The sequence below is a fragment of the Salvia miltiorrhiza genome, chromosome 4 (assembly GCF_028751815.1).
Source record: "Salvia miltiorrhiza cultivar Shanhuang (shh) chromosome 4, IMPLAD_Smil_shh, whole genome shotgun sequence".
NCBI classification, from domain to species: Eukaryota; Viridiplantae; Streptophyta; class Magnoliopsida; order Lamiales; family Lamiaceae; genus Salvia; species Salvia miltiorrhiza.
Window position 1 is genome coordinate 30,682,174 of NC_080390.1, and position 5,199 is coordinate 30,687,372.

At 40.6% G+C, this 5,199-nt stretch overlaps 1 non-coding gene across 1 annotated transcript; it reads left to right on the forward strand.

Moving 5' to 3' along the window:
* The first annotated feature begins 826 nt into the window (after positions 1-826).
* Positions 827-932, forward strand: LOC131023992 (U6 spliceosomal RNA). The gene has a single exon (XR_009101590.1). It is a non-coding gene; the product is annotated as a U6 spliceosomal RNA (small nuclear RNA).
* Positions 933-5,199: the final 4,267 nt, after the last annotated feature.

The following is a 5,199-nucleotide window of genomic DNA, read 5'->3' on the forward strand; positions in this document are numbered from 1 at the left end:
AGTGCTAATCCTCCTGGCGTTCAAAGCCTACAAGAAATCTATTCTCAATAGGTCTCCTTGAATCTAATCTTAAGTCGTGGTGAAGTGCTTAACATTCTATGATTCACTTAGTCGGGTTTTCAAAATTTAATGAATAAATAATTGAAAACATGTCTCTTGAGTTAAGAACACCAACAATGTTCTTACTCATCTTTCTTTAGTCATTGGAATTTATAAATAAAACCAATTAAATCATAAATACTTTTATTGCAAAATAAAAATGCAATTTCATGTTTTTAAAATAAAACTGACCCAACTGACTCGGCCCAAACACAAACCAAGTTTAAGACTCAACCTTTCTTCCTTTTTAAAAAAAATAAACAGGCTTGTAAAATTATATACGAGCAGAGTGTATGCATGTGAATAAAGTTTGCATCTTTTCAATTTCTTGCAAAAACTTATACTGGTATGGTGGTTTACTGGAATGACGCTATTGATATGCTTGAATTTACAGTTGAGTAAATGAGATAAGGGCTCAAGAGGGAACCTTAAGAGGTTTCGGTTGAGATTCGTTCTTGTTGTTGCTTGAATGAGGAGTTGATTGTTTAACTTCTTAAAGAAGGGATAATGAATGTGCCGAGAAGGGTGGAGTAATCTCAGCAATGGTGTTGGGTGATGACAGTCGAGAAAGGAGAGAGAGAGAAGAGAGAGAAAAGAGACGTCTGTTATGAGGGATGAAAGAGAAAGATGTTGTTTTATTTAACCCCATTTACTTAGCCATCAAGTATTGGATAAATAACACATGCTTAATTATCCACTTGCATAAAATATCTTATCCGTTAACTATGTTTATCCACTTGCTTTGACTTATAAAATTGGAACGATACAGAGAAGATTAGCATGGCCCCTGTGCAAGGATGACACGCATAAATCGAGAAATAGGTCAGAGCAGTAGAGCGAATCTTCGACTACATCCGTTGCGAAGACGGGGAGAAAGTGACTTGCGCGACTTACCAACTGGTAGATGAAGCTGACTTCTGGTGGGAGTCGGTGAGGCGCACAATGGCTGAAGAACAGTGGGAAAATTTCACTTGAGAAGATTTTAAGAATGAGTTGTATGAGAAGTAAATACCGGGATGCTATAGACAGAAGAAACAAAACGAGTTCTGGAATTTGAAGCAGAGGGCTGGGACAGTGACTGAGTATGACAGGGCTTTTAACCAGTTGTCACGATATGCACCAATGTTAGTGGACACTGATGAAAAGCGCGCAGAGAAATTCAGGAACGGACTGTGCCACGAGATATCAATCTCCCTAGCAAGTCAGGGAGGTCTCACTTACGCACAAACATTGAGCAGGGCTCTCACCATTGAGTCATTACCAAGGGAGAAAGGAAAAGCTCCGGGACAGTCTGGATTTGTACCACCTCAAGATGGTGGTAAAGGAAAAAGAAAGTGGGACGAGAGAATGGGTGGAAACCCTGGAAATGGAAATGGATTTGGGAAGAAAACATGGGCTGTAAACCAAAATCAGAATCAGCCTCAGAACCAACAACATCAGGCAATTATTATAACACCTTGCCCGAAGTGTCAGAAACTCCATCTGGGAGAATGCCTGAGAGGAATGAACGTCTGCTTTACCTGCGGAGAAACTGGGCACTATGCTCCGGCATGTCCAAGGAAGAGAGGGGGAGCACCGCAACAGCCACAGAACCAGGGTCGTGGACGACATTGGGGGCCGCCCCAAAATGCTAGGGCATATGCCCTTAACCAAAATCAAGCAGCGGGAAACCAAGGAAACTTGGCAGGTATGATTAATGTCTTTGACGTACCGATAATAGCTTTGTTTGATACTGGAGCATCCCACTCTTTCATTTCACATGCTGCTTGTAAGAGATTAGAACTGACTCCATAATTGGCTGAGACAACTTTAGAGGTTAGCACCCCTGGTGGTGGAAGATTGGCTGCTAAGGACGTTATCTCAAACTTAGAGCTGAACATAGGTGCTGAAATGTTTAAGGCAAAATTGTATGTCATCGCTATAATAGATTTTGACGTGATCCTAGGGATGGACTGGCTTACTCAAGTCGGTGCCACGATACTGTGTAACGAGAGAAAGATCTCTTTCCAATCCGCTGGAAAGGAGAAAGCAAGTTTTCATGGCATAAGAATGGGAGAAAGAGTACTAGTGATTTCAGCAATGAAGGCCACGAAGATGATAAGGAAGGGAAAATGTCAGGCTTTCCTAGTCAGTTTCACAGGAGAACATGAAGTAGAGAAAACGATCGAAGAAGTTCGCGTGGTTCGAGAGTTCAAAGATGTATTTCCTGAATAATTGCCCAGTTTGCCACCAGACCGACAATTAGAATTCACGATTGATCTGGAACCTGGAGCAGCACCTGTGTCCAAGGCACCATACAGAATGGCCCCGCCGGAGTTACAAGAATTGAAAGTGCAACTACAAGAATTGTTGGACCTAGGTTTCATACGACCTAGCGTATCACCGTGGGGAGCACCAGTCCTATTCGTCAAAAAGAAAGATGGCTCACTAAGGATGTGTATCGATTATAGGGAATTGAGCAAGCTCACGATAAAGAATAGATATCCTCTTCCGAGGATAGACGACCTGTTCGATCAGTTGAGAGGAGCCAGTGTGTTTTACAAAATTGACCTAAGATCTGGTTACCACCAACTAAGAATGAAAAGAGAAGACATCCCAAAGACAGCGTTTCGAACGCGTTATGGACATTACGAGTTCACCGTGATGCCTTTTGGTTTAACGAATGCCCCAGCAGTCTTCATGGACCTGATGAACAGAGTTTTCCATCAGTATCTCGATAGTTTTATCTTAGTGTTCATTGACGACATCCTCATATACTCTAAGACTGAAGAGCAACACGAGGAACACTTGCGCATCGTACTCGAAACCCTGCGTAATGAGAGACTGTTTGCCAAATTCAGCAAGTGCGAGTTTTGGTTGAAGGAAGTGATGTTCCTCGGTCACATCGTGTCGCCTGAAGGAATCAAAGTGGACCCCGCCAAGGTTGAAACAGTCAAAGAATGGAAGGCACCATCAAATGTCAATGAAATTAGAAGTTTCCTCGGTTTAGCAGGTTACTACAGAAGATTCATCGAAGGATTCTTAAAATTGGCTAGGCCAATGACTCAGCTTTTGAGAAAAAGGGACTAAGTATGTTTGGTCTGAAGCTTGTGAACGAAGTTTTAAGGAACTCAAGACTAGGCTGACTACTGCACCAGTGTTAGCAATCCCAAAAGAGAATGAAAAATTCGTGGTGTACACTGATGCCTCAAAACTAGGATTGGGTTGCGTGTTGATGCAAAATCAGAAAGTGATAGCATACGCGTCTCGTCAATTGAAACCCCATGAGCTTAACTACCCAACTCATGATTTAGAACTAGCAGCTGTCATGCACGCGCTGAAGATCTTTACAGATCATAAGAGTTTGAAGTACTTCTTCGAGCAAAAGGATTTGAACATGAGACAACGAAGATGGCTCGAATTAGTAAAAGATTACGATTGCACCATCAGTTATCATCCAGGAAAAGCGAATGTAGTAGCTAACGCCCTGAGTCGAAAGACGAAGGCTAAGCTAGGGTATTTCATCACCCAGCAGAAGGAATTGATTCGTGACTTCGCCTCCCTTAGTTTAGAGATTGTTCATCCTCCGAACACAGTATCGGGTTGTGTAGCTGCCTTGATAGCTAAACCTGATTTGAGAAAAAGAATTGTGCACGCACAAATAGAAGATTGGTTCTTGGAGAAGATGCGTCTCGCTGCAAGAACGAGTGAAACGAAAGGATTCTCTGAAGCACATGATAACGCACTTATGGTTGGTGAAAGATTGTGTGTGCCACATAAGGAAGAGTTAAAGAACGAGATTATGAGCGAGGCTCATGATACTCCTTACACTGCACATCCAGGCAGCACAAAGATGTACCAGGAGTTAAAGAAAATTTTCTGGTGGAAAGGAATGAAAAGAGATGTAGCCTTGTTTGTGGAGCGATGTCTCGCTTGTCAACAAGTGAAGGCCGTACATCAGAGGCCGTATGGAATACTGCAACCACTACCTATCCCCGAGTGGAAGTGGGAGCACATCAACATGGACTTCGTAGTGAGCCTACCGAAGTCGGCACGTGGAAACACTGCAATTTGGGTCATAGTGGACCGATTATCAAAGTCAGCGCACTTTCTGCCAATTCAAATGACTTTTGGATTTGGAGAAACTTGCAAAGTTATATGTCAAAGAGATAGTACGCCTTCACAGTGTACCTGTATCTATCACGTCAGATTGTGACACCAGATTCACATCGCGTTTCTGGAAAAGTTTACAAGAAGCCATGGGCACTCAACTAAATTTCAGCACAGCGTACCACCCTCAGACTGACGGGGCAGAGCTGAGGCTAGGGTTCAACTCCGTGTTTTGACTTCTGCTGTAGTACTAGCCTTTTTTTGTCTTTCGTTTCCTTGACTTAAGACATTATGTTATAACTCTAAATGATATCTTTTGATAAGCTTAGACTCTTGTCTCTTAAGTATTTTGATTAATGAATGTTGGTTATCCGAAGCATGAAACTAAACTTGTGATCCTGAAGTTGAAATGTTTGTCGATGGATTAGTATCGTTTGGATATCTCTCTTTCTTCATCCAAAGGGGCGAAGCCCGATTTATCATCCCATTATTCGTATTTTACAAGGTTTTTCCCTTGTTCATTTAGATGATTAGTCGTACCCCAGTTATAGTTATTGTTTCAAGAATTGGGGTGTGACAATTTCATTAACTAATCATTGAATCAGAAAATGAGATAATTCAGTTTAGAGAATTATTCAAAGAATAAATTATGAAATTTGAAAAAAATAAAAATATAAAAAAATGTCATATAAAATCTAGGATTAAAATGGTATATGGGCACTATGTTATGCTATTATATATAATATATTTGTGGATTTGAATTGTAGAGACCGTTTACAAAGTTAATAGAAAACAATAATTTGTGACAAACGCAAGAGGGAAAAATATTTAGAATGGGAAATTCCTTCGTAAATCCCACATATTGATCGAGATGTGTAAGAATTAATTAATATGTCCAATTTTTAAAGAGTATTTGTGATTTGGTTTTTAAATAGACTATGCTTTTCAAAAACAAATTTAAATTTAAGGATATATTTTTAGGCAAATAGCGTCAAAATCTATGAAATTTGG